Below are 16,710 nucleotides of genomic sequence, written 5' to 3' on the forward strand. Positions count from 1 at the left end.
AATCATTTGTGTAACAGTATTGATGGCTAACGTAGCATTTAGCATTAGCATTCAGCTGGCAACATTTACACAAAAAAAACAGAAAAGCATTCAAAAAAATCATTTACCTTTGAAGAACTTCAGATGTTTTCATTGAGGAGACTCTCAGATAGCAAATGTTCAGTTTTTCCTGAAAGATTATTTGTTTAGGACAAATCGCTCCGTTTTCTGCGTCACGTTTAGCTATGAAAAAACCCCTGTATCCAGGATTGTGTAAATCTATCAGCAAGCTCATTAGCATAACACAACGTTTTACTATTTATGAAAATCGCAAATGAAATGAAATAAATATGCCATCTCTCAAGCTTAGCCTTTTGTAAACAACACTGTCATCTCAGATTTTCAAAATATGCTTCTCAACCATAGGAAAACAATCATTTGTGTAAAAGTAGCTAGCTAGAGTTAGCATTTCGCGTTAGCATTTAGCGTTAGCATTAGCGTTAGCATCCAGCACGCAACATTAACAAAAACATAAAAGCCTTCAAATAAAATCATTTACCTTTGAAGAACTTCTGATGTTTTCAATGAGGATACTCTCAGTTAGATAGCAGATGCTCAGTTTTTCCAAAAAGATTCCTTGTGTATTAGAAATAGCTCCGTTTTATACATCACATTTGGCTACCAAAAAAAATCCATAAATTCAGTCCTCAAAACGCAAACTTTTTTCCAAATTAACTCCATAATATCGACTGAAAACATGGCAAACGTTGTTTAGAATCAATCCTCAAGGTGTTTTTCACATATCTCTTCATTGATACATCGTTCTTGGAAACATGCTTTCTCTCCTGAATCCCAGGAGAAAATGACCGCACCTGAAGATTACGCACAAATTTAGACAAAGGACACCGGGCGGACCTCTGGAAAATGTAGTCTCTTATGGCCAATCTTCCAATGATATGCCTACAAATACGTCACAATGCTGCTAAGACCTTGGGCGAACGACAGAAAGTGTAGGCTCATTCCTTGCGCAATCACAGCCATATAAGGAGAGAATGGAAAACAGAGCTTCAGAAATTCTGCTAATTCCTGGGTGATGCATCATCTTGGTTTCGCCTGTAGAATGAGTTCTGGGGCACTTACAGACAAAATCTTTGCAGATTCTGAAACTTCAGAGTGTTTTCTTTCCAAAACTGTCAAGAATATGCATAGTCGAGCATCTTTTCGTGACAAAATATCGCGCTTAAAACGGGAACGTTTTTTATCCAAAAATGAAATAGCGCCCCTAGAGCTCTAACTGGTTAAAAAGGAGTCTCACCACAGATGACATTATACTACTAGTGGACAATATAGCACCATGCAACTCCTGATTGATGGCCAGAGTCATCAAACCCTTCCCTGATTCTAAGGGTCTGGTAAGGAGTTCACTCTTCAAGACCAAGACGAGCATCTTGGAGCGGCCAATCAGCGATCTGTGCTTGCTGCTGGAAACAACATAGTAGGACTAACATTAGAGTATACTGACACTTTACAAAGACACATTCAGAAAATGTGTCTTGCCTAGCTAAATATATGTATTTAGCTAGGCAAGTCAGTTAAGAACAAATTCTTATTTACAATGATAGCCTGCCCTGGACAAACCCGGACGACACTGGGCCAATTGTGCTCCGCCCTATGGGACTCCCAATCACAGCCGGTTGTGAGATGCAGTGCCTTAGACGGCTGCGCCACTCAGGAGCCCATAAACCAACATGGCCCCGGGTGAGTCTCAACAAAGGACTAATACACACAAAAGAACTATGGACATGAGAAATACTGTATGTATGATGTATGAAATATAATAATGCTTTATTTTGGCTTGCAGCCACAATTAGGGGCTGGAATGTAGGAGCCATTTCTCATGTTTTGTGTTTTATTCTCTTCCTCCCTATTTACTTACCTGTTTAGCCCTGACTAATCCCCCTTGATTTTGATTTGTCCCCATTGATTATATATGGCTGCCAGGTGTGGGGTAGTCTGCCTGGGAGCACAGGCAATTTTCAACCGCATTGAGTCGTATCGTATTGGTTTGATTTTGGATTATTGGAAAGAAAGAAAATAAATGGACTAAAACTATTCTTGGATTCCTCTTTTTTATTGGATTGTGTGTGTTGTAATTGAATCCAGGTCACTAGTAAGTTGCATCAATAACTGTTTTGGTATTTTCCACTACAAAGTGTTGTACAAATACCCTTGCAGCTTATATGCAGATACACACACACACACACACACACGTCTGCATACACATATCTACAGTGAGGGGAAAAGTATTTGATCCCCTGCTGATTTTGTACGCTTGCCCACTGACAAAGAAATTATCAGTCTATAATTTTAATGGTAGGTTTATTTGAACAGTGAGAGACACAATAACAACAAAAAAATCCAGAAAAACACATGTCAAAAATGTTATAAATTGATTTGCATTTTAATGAGGGAAATAAGTATTTGACCCCCTCTCAATCAGAAAGATTTCTGGCTCCCAGGTGTCTTTTATACAGATAACGAGCTTGTTACGCACGCCTCTATGAAGAAGGAACGCAACACCCTGCTACAACTCAACTCTCCGTGAATTGAAAGAGGTATGGACTGTAGGTGTGAGTAAGGATGACAAAAGGCACACAGTAATATGGGGAAAAGGGGCTGGACGGAACCAAAGCAATGAAAGTAAATATCAAAGCCCCCTCTCCTACCTTACCTGCCTAACCACTACTTACCTAATTTAGCACTACCTGGTGCCCTAACCAAAATACAGGGGGTGGTCCGCCCAGATCTTACCTAGTGTGCCTAGACAGTGAATATACTACGGGTATATGTATGCCCGCTGGCCTCTTGCCTAAGCACTCCCTAGGTGCCTGCCTTCCCCTTCCCCCCTGGGAACAAATGAAACAGGGGAACAAAATTTCTCAAACAAACTAAGCAACAAAGGACATCAAATAAGCTCTATCTCAGCAACAAACTCACACAGAACATACCAACTGCTCCCAGCAACAACTAACACAGTACATACCAACGACCAACATGCTATAACCCTCAGCCATCAACCTCCTCTCTCAGCAATGATCTATCACATTCAATCTCTCTGCAATGACCTCCCAGTAATGATCACTCTTCTGAACAGAACACTGGCTTTTAAATAGCTTCAGAAGGCATTGGAAATTGGAGACAGCTGCGTCCTGACGAGGGGGCCTAGCCAGTCTCCAGACCTTAATCCCATAGAAAATCTGTGGAGGGAGCTGAAGGTTCGAGTTGACAAATGTCAGCCTCAAAACCTTAATGACTTGGAGAAGATCTGCAAAGAGGAGTGGTACAAAATCCCCCCTGAGATGTGTGCAAACCTGGTGGCCAACTACAAGAAACGTCTGACCTCTATGATTGCCAAAAAGGGTTTTACCACCAAGTACTAAGTCATGTTTTGCAGAGGGGTCAAATACTTATTTCCTTCATTAAAATGAAAATCAATTTATGACATTTTTGACATGCCGTTTTTCTGCATTTTTGTTGTTGTTATTCTATCTCTCACTGTTCAAATAAACCTACCATTAAAATTATAGACTGATCATTTCTCAGTGGGCAAACGTACAAAATCAGCAGGGGATCAAATACTTTTTTCCCTCACTGTATGTGTCTAACAATGTACAATGTCCTTATACACTTTTTCTTGCACCGATTCTAAAAACTCCGTAATACCGTATTGTCAGCATCGGGTGCACTGCACAGGACTCCTGTGTGTGTGTGTCTGGTGATGAAAATCCAGGCTTCATCAACATTGTCACAAAGTCTATGCATTCCATAGTACAGCAAGATGGGCAAAACAGCCCCTGAATACCAATGAATTCATGTTCCCTGTCAACAGAAAAACATCACATCCTGTATTGGAAAGCTAGAGCGGAACAATCACTTTTCAACAGTAAAATATCACATCCTGCATTGGAAAGCTAGAGCAAAACAATCACCTTTCAACATAATATAATTCCAAATTAATAATTTGTAGAGTACTCTGTATGTCATATAAATGGGATAGTTTTCAGAAATGTTAAACCAATCTCAATATTATTTTTGTTGTAGAATTCTAATACTAGCTCTACAGAAACCCCTGCCAAGTAAACCATGCATGGAATGCAAATATGCAAACTTGGCCTAAAATGTTTGTGAAACTATCTCTTTATTTCAAGCCTCTAGAGAAGCATTATGGCCTATAATAATGTATTAAACCACAATGAAGGTGTCACAAGCCGTAAGATTAGAACCAGTCCAAAGTCCCTGGAAATCATGTAACCTGCCAGGTATCGTGCCGGGTGAGATTACAACACCAGCAAATCCTATTGTACCATGAGCTTATCCTGTTAGTGGAATTTACTTGTTTGGATGGGAAAGAGGTAGAGATTACACAGTCTTAAACACGGATGAGACAAACTGAGTGGTTTAGAAAATGAAAGAAAGAAACTATATCCTAATACATTACACACACACACACAAACGATCACACACAATTACACACACAATCCCACTGTGGGGGATGACATCATATTACTAATTCGCTGTGGTCCAGGCTTTTAGTACGCATTCCTCTACTAACGCCCTGTATCGATGTGTGCTAAAGTTCATGGACAGGACTAGAGCTGAGATGGCAGATCCAATAGAAAGTTGTGCAGTTCCAGTACAGGCCAGCAGAGAACAGACTAGTCCACCTGGCTGCCCATGGTGGTATCTCACTTTGCAGTCTTGAAAAGGGGAGGTGGCTGAGATGAGGGTGTTGGGGTGGGTGTTTGGTTGTAGTGCCTTTACGGTGAAACTGAGGTTTTCTGTCTAACATCTTAATGGCTAAGCTGGCACCACCAGCGCCCAGGGACACAGAACATTTCCCCCTGACACCGGTTTCCTTTTCTCTCACGTCTTCCTCCTATGACACATTGATCTGTAAATACACATGCGAGGGCATACACACATATCATAGTTTCGGAGATGATTCTCTGACAGATGACAAATCCTTCTACCTCTCTCTTAGGTGCTTTCTTCCACAGCACCAGGCCGACTGAAGGAGAGTGTTTCTAATATTCATTGTTAACACTTCCGCTGTCCATAATATTTTATTCTGAATAAGAAGAAAAAAAACTAGTTGCACTTGAAGATGTCTGACCAACTTTAACCAACATGTTGGTGTTGCGTTAATCTCTAAACACCGGCCATCCCCTCTATTATGACACATAATGCCAAAGGTTACCCAATCCTGACGTTAACATGTTATGTCAGGTGCCATACTATGCTTAGGTGTGAGGATAGTTATGATGATGCACTCTCACAATCTGTTGTCAGATGTCACGGCATTATGCAAGCTCTCAGCCTGTACATTTTGCACCCCCCCCCCCCCCCCCAGTGATAGGATACAACCGTAGTCGTACAGTACCACTGGTACCACTTGTTGAAGTTCCTGTCTCTTGATAAAGTAATTCATGTGGGGTTCTTACACCTCCTACCGAGGTTGAAACACTAATCAAACACCTCGCTGACACTAGAAGGAGAAGGAAAGAACAGAAGAAATAGAAAGGAGGAAGATCCTCTCAATTAACAACACCAGGATCCCACTCCGTTGGAGTAAGAGACAACCCTCCTCTCTCTCTCTCCACTACGATTTTGGGGCCCCTACCAACCAGCTTTGACAGAGGGCAGAGGAAAAACTGGGTGCTGTTCTCAGCAGGCCATGGCAATGGAGTGTCTGCCTCTCACGCCATCGCTCGCTTCATATTCTTTTTAATGTCTAACTTTGGAGAAGCAGAAGGCTGTGGTATAGCATTGTAAGTTGTGACTATTACGTCTGTCTGTACCATGAACACAGGAAGTATGTACATTAAGGCCTCCTCCACATTCAGCTTGCAAGAGAAGACAAGAACACCTGAGGTATCTCATTCTCCTGAAGAAGGACAGGAAGAATCCTCCATCCTTCAACAAATTCAGCATAACTAACATCAGGCATTGACCAAAACAACCTACGAAAGGCACTCCTTTGTTTAATAGTGTATGTTGTTTAAAAGGGTCAGAGAAATTGGAATGTGTCAATCGGCTCTATAGTGGATACTCTGATACATGGTTACATACTGTGTATGACCTGTTCTCATACAAAATAATGACCTGAGTTGATTTTGCACCCAATAATGCTATAGCGGTTATTAGGAATCGTATTCATGTTAAGAAAAGTGAAATTCTTCTGATACTGCCCAGTGGATAACAGCAGAAATAGTCAATTCTTGTTTTAAAGAAAGAAGTACATCACTCACACATACACACACCTGTGTATGCAAAACACAAAAATGAGGTATTCCAAGAAGAAACACCTTCAACTGTTTGTGTCTCAAAGCCATGTTCCGCACAACTTCCCATAAGTCAAATGTCAACACTGTTTTGATTTGCAACACACAAGTCAATAGAGGCACACAAAAAAAACAAGAACAAATGAAAACCTGGTTTTAGTGAAAAAATAATAAACTAAAACAGTCGTAGAGGTCATGACGTTGTGTCGAGAAGTTTGCTTGGCACCGAATCTAAATATAAATCAAAGCACACCTACTGTACCTACTGTGGTATTGATTTAGCTATGTACCGTATATCACAGCTTTGTTAAATACGCTGTTCTGATTGACAAAGTTGATGTTTAAGAACGTAAGATAACCACATGATTAAAAAAAGTGACATGTGCCTTGAAGTCGCTCCAACAAGAAGTGTCTGTATACTTTCCACATACACTGTAAATAGACTACCACATGTTTCTCATTTGACTTGCTGTTTCCCCAAAATAAAACTGAGAACATAACTGCAGTTGTTCAAATTGATTTTGATATGGACATAGTGAGCTACTGAACGCTGGTCAAACAATACGCTCCGGGTAAAGTTTCCCCTAGGTACAGATCTAGGAGCAGGTTTCCTCCCCTAACCTAACCTTAACAAGGTGCTCTTCCAAAAGGGTATGGCACTTATTAAACCACATAGAGAAAAACAGCCAACAATTTTGAATTTTTTTTGCATAGATGTTTAAGGCATTCTTTATTGAAGGCCACTGAAAAAAATGATTGTTTGAAAAAGCCTTGGCATTACTAAGCTTTCATGTTTTAGCATATGGCCTTTACCCAGGTGTGCATTTTAGGGACATTGATATTGACACCCTAAAGGCTCTGGCAAGTGGACTAGTCCAGTGCCACTCTCATTATGCATGCACATCATGGTTCACCAGACGCCTCAAACATCTATGCTAGACCAGAATAAGCTAGACCAGTAAAAACAAGCTTGTAAGAATAGTACTTAAACTTCCCCCTCGTACTCATCTGGAGGTTGTGCATTTTAAGCAGCTGGGCAGGCTATCTGTGGGAAAAAAAGGGTAGTTTTAATTCAACTTGGTCTGGTCCACAGAATTATCAGCCCCCAGGTACCTATCCATCTATTTTTAACTTGTTAGAGTTGTCCACCAGTGTAATACCAAAACCAGAGACTAATATTCACTGATTTAAATATATAAATCTATCTGTTAAAAACACATTTTTATATACCAGCAGTGTCGAGTGGAACAACTACCAAATCAACTCAAGGCCATACTGTACCAACCACAAATACTTTCATAAATTATTTCAAAAGCTGGCTAATGTGTGAACAGTATCATTTTTGTATGTATTGTGTCTGTATCATTGTAATTGTATATGTATTTACAGTGCCTTTGGAAAGTATTTAAACCCCTTGACTTTTTCCACATGTTGTTACGTTACAGCCTTATTCTAAAATGGATTACATAAAACAAACAATGACAAAATGAAAACAGGTTTTTAGAGATTTTTACAAATGTATAATTCTTTAAAAAAATATATATTCAGACCCTTTGCTTTCTGACTCAAAATAGAGGTCAGGTGCATCTTGTTTCCATTGATCATCCTTGAGATGGGTTCTACAACTTGACGTGAGTCCACCTGAGGTAAATTCAATTGATTGTACATGATTTGGAAAGGCACACACCCGTCTACATAAAGTCCCACAGTTGACAGTGCATGTAAAGAGAAAACACCAAGCCATGAGGTGAAAGGAATTGTCCGTAGAGCGCCGAGAAAGGATTGTGTCAAGACACAGATCTGGGGAAGATTAACAAAACATTTCTGCAGCATTGTAGGTCCCCAAGAACACAGTGGCCTCCATCATCCTTAAATGGAAGACATTTGGAACCACCAAGACTCTTCCTAGAGCTGGCCACATGGCCAAACTGAGCAATCGGGGTAGAAGGGCCTTGGTCAGAGAGGTGACCAAGAACCTGATGGTCACTCTGAAAGAGCTCTAGAGTTCCTGTGTGGAGATGGGAGAACCTTCCAGAAGGGTAACCATCTCTGCAGCACTCCACAAATCAGGCCTTTATGGTAGAGTGGCCAGATGGAAGACACTCCTCAGTAAAAGCCACATGACAACCTACTTGGAGTTTGCCAAAAGGCACTTTAAGCATCTCAGACCATGAGAAACAAGATTCTCTGGTCTGATGAAACCAAGATTGAACTCACGTCATGAGGAAACCTGGCACCATCCCTATGGTGAAGCATGCTGGTGGCAAAATCATGCTGTGGAGATGTTTTTCAGCCGGCAGGCACTGGAAGACTTCCCAGGATCGAGGCAACGATGAACGGCGCAAAGTACAGAGAGATCCCTGATGAAAACCTGCTCCAGAGCTCCCAGGGTCTCAGACTCGGGTGAAGGTTCAAATTTGTGATTTTTCGTTCCAACCGCTGTGTTTTTGTGAGACGCAGAGTAGGTGAATGGATGATCTCTGCATGTGTGTTTCGTGAAGCAAGGAAGATGGGGTGTGATGGTGTGGGGGTGCTTTGTCAGTGATTTATTTAGAATTCAAGACACACTTACCCAGCACGTCTACCACAGCATTCTGCAGTGATGCGCCATCCCATCTGGTTTGCTCTTAGTGGGTCTATCATTTGTTTTTCAACAAAATAATGACCCAAAATACACCTCCTAGCTGTGTAAGGGCTATTTGACCAAGAAGGAGAGTGATGGAGTGCTGTATCAGATGAGCTGGCCTCCACAATCACCCGACCTCAACCCAATTGAGATGGTTTGGGATGAGTTGGACCACAGAGTGAAGGAAAAGCAGCCAACATGTACTCAGCATATGTGGGAACTCCCTCAAGACTGTTGGAAAAGCTTTCCAGGTGACTACCTCATGAAGTTGGTTGAGAGAATGCAAAGCTGTCATCAATGCAAAGGGTGGCTATGAAGAATCTAAGATATATTTAGATTTGTTTAACACTTTTTTGGTTACTACATGATTCCATATGTGTTATTTCATAGTTGTGTCTTCACTATTATTCTACAATGTAGAGCATAGTAACAATAAAGACAAACACTTGATTGAATGAGTATGTGTCTCCAAACCTTTGACTGGTCCTGCATATGTATGTATTTTTACTCACTAATAAAATAAAATCAATCGAAACTGTGAAGGGGCCATTTCATGAATGTGAAGAGACATCAATTACATAACACGAAAAACATTGATATTTTGAACTTGTCAAGTCAAGCCTTCGATATTGGGTAGGCCTACATGGTGGGAAGGGATGTATTATATTTTTGTCGAGATTGACAGTCTATTTATTGTGGTGTTGAAAATGCAACCATGTTATTGAAGTGCCTGAAGTCGGTATGCCTAGTTTCATGGTTGTGTTGGCACAGAAACCTGTTGGTGGAACATTTCACATTGTCCCTTATTATATACATTTATTATATTTAAACTTGTTTTCCCTCCTCCAATTGAGAGCGCCTTGAAAATAAAATATTTGTTTCCTGTCTCTGTGCTTTCACTTCTGCTTTGCTCACACTTGGCTGAGTATGCTATGTAACTGTAAAGCACTCTGTGACTACTGAAATAAAAAGGGTTTTATAAAATAAATGTGATTTATTGGAGGTGAGACACTGAACCCTGAACCTACTTTTCCGTGATGCTATGTATCTATCAATGTGTGTTGTACCTTGACTGACAGGCCCAATGTCTCATTTTTTCTCTCACAAAAATGACTCGTGAATGTGAGCATGCCCATGCATGCTTCAGCCCAGCTTGAATAAAAACAGAAAATGTGGAAAAGTGCTCAATTGCAAAAGAGCAAAAAAAAAAAAACTGTTGTTCTGATTAAATAAGCAATAAAACTGGCCTTCTTTTGACTAGTTGAGTATCTGGAGCATCAGCATTTGTGGGTTCGATTACAGCCTCAAAATTGCCAGAAGCAAAGAACTTTCTTCTGAAACAGTCTATTCTTGTTCTGAGAAATGAAGGCTATTCCATGCGAGAAATTGCCAAGAAACTGAAGATCTCGTACAACGCTGTGTACTACTCGCTTCACAGAACAGCGCTCTAACCAGAATAGAAAGAGAAGCGTGAGGCCCCGGTGAACAACTGAGCAAGAGGACATTGTTGACAAAGTCTCTCTCACTTGATTAGAATATTCCACCACAAAACTGAGCTGCACTTCCTAACCTCCTGCCAAATGTATGAACATATTTCCCTCAGATTACACACACCCACAAATAATTCTAAAACAAATCCAACAAATCCAAGCAGCAAGGTTTGTTTTGCCAGTTGTACTTAAACAATTTGCACATCATTACAACACTGTATAATGACATTTGACATGTCTTTATTATTTGAGAACTTTTGTGAGTGTAATATTTACTGTTAGTTTTTCATTGTTTATTTCACTTGCTTTGCAATGTAAACATATGTCCCATGTCAATGAAGCACCTCAAATTGAAATTGAATTAAATGCGGAAGACACATTTCAGTTGAATGCATTCAGTTGTACAACTGACTAGGTATCCCATTTCCCTGTCCTGCCTTTTGCTCAGGAGTGACTTCTGTCTGGCCACTCTCCCATACAGCCCAGATTGTTGAAATGCTGTAGAGTCTGTTCTCCCATCTCAGCCAAGGAACTCTTTGGTTCTGTCAGAGTGGTCATTGGGTTCTTGGTCACCTCCCTGACCAAGGTCCTTCTTGGTCGGTTGCTCAGTTGGGTTGGATGGCCAGCTCTAGGAGTCTGTGTAGTTCCATATTTTTCATTTCCCAATGATGGAGACCACTGTGCTCTTGGAAACTTTCAACACTCTAGAAATGGTTTAATATCCTTCCCCAAATATATGCCTCATCATAATTATTTTTTGGAGATCTATGGACAGTTCCTTGGACTTCATGGTATAGTCTCTGCACTGTCAAATGTAGTTCCTTATATAGACCGGTGTTTCTTTCTAAATCATGTCCAAACACTTGAATAGGTGGACTCCAATCAACTTGTAGGAAGGATGATCAAAGGAAATGTGATGCAGCTGAGCTCAATTTGGAGTGTCATCGCAAAGGTATCTGAAAATTTATCTAAATTAGATATTTCTGTATATATGTATATATATATATATATATATATATATATATATATATAAATGTGCCCAAAAATCTAAAAACATGGTTTTCACATTGTCTTTATCGGGTATTGTGTATAGATGGGTGAGAGAACAATATATATTTAATCAATTCTGGATTCTGGCTGTAACGCTACAAAATGTAGAATAAGTCAAGGGGTGCCATACTGTATATGGCAACAGCTCCTGCCAACCAGCCAAATAGCAGCATTTCTGTCGCATAATTACAACTTTGTCACATGTCGTATTTGAAATGCTGCAGTGTTTTCATCCTGTCAAGATGGCAATGTGGGTTATGTACATGTCAATCAAATCCCTTTGTGTTTATGGGTGGCATATTTCACATGCAAGCCAGAAGATAAATGTGAACTGGGCTATGGCTCTAGTATAATAAAAGCACTTGAAAATAATAAGGCACATATAAAAGAGATAAATATAATATAAAATGTGAGTTTGAAATTGAAATCTATCTATAAAATTATCTGCGATGTAGGGTCAAACAGCACTTCAAAATCATGTTAACCTCTATGCGATCAGTGTCCCCCCCCGCAGGACAGTTGAACTAACATATGCTAATCACATTAGCCTGAGGTTGTAAGTAACAAAAAAAAATCCCAGTACATAGACATATCTGATATGGGCAGAAAGCTTAAATTATTGTTAATCTAACTGCACTGTCCAATTTACAGTAGCTATTACAGTGAAAGCTATTGTTTGAGCAGTGTGCACAATTAGGAACTTGAAAATGGGCTCATTTGGGTAGTCTTGATACAACATTTTGAACTGATATGCAATGGTTCATTGGATAAGTCTAAAACGTTGCACATACACTGCTGCCATCTAGTGGCCAAAATCTAAATTGCGCCTGGGCTAGAATAATACATTATGGCCTTTCTCTTGCATTTCAAAGATGGTACAAAAAAACCAGATGTTTTGTCTTTGTATTATCTATTACTAGATCTAATGTGTTATATTATCCAACATTCATTTCACATTTACACAAACTTCAAAGTGTTTCCTTTCAAATGATATCAAGAATATGCATATCCTTGCTTCAGGTCCTGAGTTACAGGCATATCTTGGATATGTCATTTTAGGCAAAAATTGAAAAAAAAAAGGGTCGGCTCTGTTATTGCACACAGTGAGTTCAAACAAATTATGATTGTGACTTAAGCACAATTTTACTCCAGAACTTATTTAGGCTTGCCATAACAAAAGGGTTGAATACATGACTCAAGACATTTCAGCTTTTCATTTTTTGTTCATTTGTAAACATTTGACAGTTTAAATTCAGGATGTAACACAACAAAATGTGTAACCATTCAAAGGGTGTCAATACTTTCTGAAGTAAGTATTTTTGTCCTTTAGTGCCGCCAGCTACAGTAGTGATTAAAGTGGTGAAACTGCTTCCTCTGTTCCCAAGTTGGAGGCTGAAGCTTGGAATCTGAAGCATTGGTCTTTCAAACAGCTTTGTTAGCAGTAACAAAGTCTTCAACATTGCTGAATATGGGATCTGAGGCTATCCTAGCCTGCCTCTCAATGAAACTCACCAAGTCTTTGAAACTTGCTCTTTGCTCAGTTTCTTCTTGAACATCACATGCAGCTGATGTTCACTTGTCTCGGAGGTTGAATGGAGATGATGCTTCTCATGTTGGGGGGTGTATTCATCTCTGTCATGTACTAGATGACAACCTCTCAGAAATAGGCATGTGGAGCCTTACCCCATCTTCAACTCTAATGGGTGACCAGCACAGAGCCTTCTCCATAAAATCAGCAGTGATCCTCATACCATCACCAACGTTTTGCTTTAGGAACTTGTTGTCTTCCATATACCCTCTTGCGGGGTCCATATGTAAACAGCTGCAATCAAGGTCTCTTGGTTGCCCGCTGGTATACTGTTTTAAGAAGTACAGCTTGTCTTGGTGCCTGTCAGTTTTGCTGTCGATGCCATGATCAAAAACTCTGATGAAGGATTGATAATACAAAGGATCACCTGAAGACACTGGTACCTGTCTTACAGCCATTGTTGGTTTTGTAGAACACTGACAAGCATCTTTTGATCGCTTTCATCAGCACCAGTACCAGTGTGTGGCGACATCTGCTGACCTTGTTGGTAACTGCAGGTGGCCACTCTTTGGGCGTGCACCAGGACTAGAAGATGTGGGATTAGGGTTCTATGTGTCATCGTATGTTGACTGAATGTCCCCTTGCAGTGATGCTGCAGGGGTTGTGGAAATGAACCTCTCCAAAGTTCTTGGAGACATATACAGTCATACCATCTGTTGTTGTCCTTACATTGACTTGTGCTGATCCACTGTGTTCCCTATATTCACCAATGACTTTCAACTTGGCAGTGAATGCTGCAATTTCATTTTCCAATTCCTCCTTTTTTGCTCTCAGCTCTGCCAACAGCTTTGCTTCTTCTTTTTCAAGCTGATGATTCATTTTGAGCCTTTTTGCACGAGCCAATAGGGCTGCGTTTTTTTTGTTGCCTCCGCTCTTACGGAGGAGGTTGAGGGTGCTGTGGAGAGCCCCCTCTGTGGTACATGAAGTACATGAAGTGAAGTACTGTCATCAGGTCGTACATCTATAGGAACCTCAGTAGGAGTAAAACCTCCTCATTTCCATGTATGTACATTTTCAATAAATTAATTGGTACTCTCCATTTCAGGCTTATACCAATCAACATGGTAATTAAAAATAGCATTTGCACAGAATGGTGAAGTTCTGTGAATTCCTTCAGAATTTCATTTCGCATCATTTCCACATTTGTCTACTTGGTCAACACGCCCACCCTGGCTAATGAGAGCATTTATTTAATTCATTTTTCTTGTCAATACACCAAGCTTAGCTGTCTGAGAGCCAATCAGCTTCGTAAATCTAATCAGTTTCAGCAATCATGACGTCATCACTTGCACTTTCAAGCGTTTGTGGCTTCTCTTCAGTAATAGTTTCACTCTCAGCCACATCAGGCTGCTCATCAAGCTTTTTGTCTGCAATTCCGACAGCACGGTAAGACACAGTTCAACACAATCCAAGTAATAAAAAGCAGGAAACACAACTCAACAGGTGTTTTAGATTGATTTCCGTTCACATGTGTGGCAAATCCTGCTACCGCGCTCCAGAGTAATCACACAAACAAATCCGCAATACACAGTGAATTCCATGCACAACAATGAACCCTCCGAAACGAGTGGCAAAGAAGCAACAACAGTTTCTTCTTCGCTTTACACAGCGATTGCGTCGGCAGGTATCTCTGCACATCCATTCATTGTCTCTTTTACTCACGGTAGTATCCAGGTCCAGTTGCGTCCATTCATTAGCAGTCGCTATACCCTAGCTCAAGACCAAACATTTAAAAGTAGACTACAAAAATGTAAATGTTTAACATATTGAAAGGCTGCCTTTAGGACCATGCAGAGCATCGCTGTGCGAGAAGCTGCCAGCCTGCATGCCTTTCTCTCACTTTAAGAAAGCAGAGAGCAGAGACAGTGCCAGACAGTGCCAGACAGTTTGCTTTGCCAGTCAGCCATTTAGGCATTGCGCCGATTGATTTGAATTTGATGTTGGCATTTGAACTCTGCTTTGTAAGCCTCTCTGCCAGCAGTTGTTTGCACTGGTTTCTTTCACATTGATGTCAGAATTGGCACACCGTCCAATAAGCTAGGGGCTTACACTAAAGTAAATTGAATTAGCAAAATGTTGCTATATAATTACTTGTGCCTATACACAAATAAATAACATTATTCTAACTACTACACCAGAGAGCATGATTTGACCACAGAGGATCATTAGCTTCATTTTAAAAATGAACTGTGGATTGTTTAAAGCGTGCAATGTGATTGTTAAGTTGTACCAGTCAGTGAAAAGCAGTTAATAGGTTTAGGCCCGTCACCACATTTTTTTATACAATCATATAAAAAACATAGTTTAGAGACAAAATTGCTATTGCTGAAAAGAGAAGACAAAGAACACTATCTTATTGGCACCAGGGGAGATCAACGGTCATATCCCCAGTCACTGTCACTGTCTTTATCATTGGATCAGTATCACTGGAATGTTTTTTGGGGGGACAATGATTTCCTCCTTCAGACTAAATGGCCATCATATTGTACAATTTATGTCTCCCCTTTTCATAGGCCTAGATTAGGTGGTTGCATTTAAGACTAGGTCGTTTTTCATAATCTATTCGCCAATGTCAGCAGAGTAGGCCACTAATTTGTGTCGTATTAAAAAATATGTTGCTTATGTCCAGTCATATAAAGTGTAGTAGAATTGCATGAAATGTGTTTAGAAAAAAGGTCCAAATTTGTCACGGGCAAAGGACAAGAAACGTCTCCGATTAGGCTTGTCTAAACAGCAGACGGTCACCATGGTTACTTCATGGCTATTGGTCTGAAAGAAGTCGCACTTTAAAAAAGATGCATTAATCTCTACAGCCCAGATTGTTGAATATAATTGTATTTGAGGTTACTTTAAAAGGTACATGCTGTTGGTCCTTTTGGAGGTAGGTGGGGGAGATAGGGTATCCACAGGAAAGTGTTGTTTACCCTTTGCGGTGCCGATAGATTCTGTAGCTTGTCTTTTCAATCTGGACGCATTGCATGTAATGCACAATATGTAAACAGTAGCCGAATGTAACCAAACGTAGTCGACCGAAGCACATTTCCTTGCAGTCAGCTGGAAGTGTTTGGGCTATGGTCAAGTTAGGCTTGTCCATATTGTGCATGTGTTTGTCACCTGTGAATTGCATCAGTATTGAAAACCAAAAACCGGAACTACAATCCGATAAACAGACAAGCGTACTGAAAGTCATTTTAATTACACTACTCTGTGTATATTTTGTCAAAATGTTTGAGCAACAGAAGGACAAACCGCACAGGCAACCGGTAGAACAAGTTTAAATTAAATTTTTTATCAACATTCTGGCTTGTAAGGAACATCTACACAATTTTGCACACAAATGTCTCAGGCTGAAAATACCAATCAATTGTGATAAGGCCTATGATTAGGCCTACTCTATGTCACTACGTGCTTAGGCATTGCATTGTTCAGAACTGCATGTTTTGCTAATAGTGATTGAGTTATTTTATTAGCCTAAATGACTATGCAATCTACTCGTCACATTAGGAATAGTAGCCTCTTACATTAGTCTGCAAATGTGATGATAGATGCATGTGTAACAGTATAACTTTAGACCGTCCCCTTGCCCATACCGGGGTGCGAACCAGGGACCCTCTGCACACATCAACAACAGACACC

General features: G+C 40.2%; 1 long non-coding RNA gene across 2 annotated transcripts in view; it reads right to left on the minus strand.

Moving 5' to 3' along the window:
• LOC149984610 (uncharacterized) overlaps nucleotides 1–667 on the minus strand; it is a 755,830-nt gene extending 755,163 nt beyond the window's left edge. For both annotated transcript variants that reach the window (XR_016494706.1, XR_016494705.1), the window contains exons 1-2: nucleotides 539–667; nucleotides 108–169 (exon numbers count right to left, since the gene is read on the minus strand). This is a non-coding gene — a long non-coding RNA (uncharacterized LOC149984610). The remainder of the gene's footprint in view (nucleotides 1–107; nucleotides 170–538) is intronic.
• Nucleotides 668–16,710: the final 16,043 nt, after the last annotated feature.

This window comes from Oncorhynchus mykiss, chromosome 3 (assembly GCF_057628025.1).
Source record: "Oncorhynchus mykiss isolate SJ-2025 chromosome 3, ASM5762802v1, whole genome shotgun sequence".
Lineage (NCBI taxonomy): Eukaryota > Metazoa > Chordata > Actinopteri > Salmoniformes > Salmonidae > Oncorhynchus > Oncorhynchus mykiss.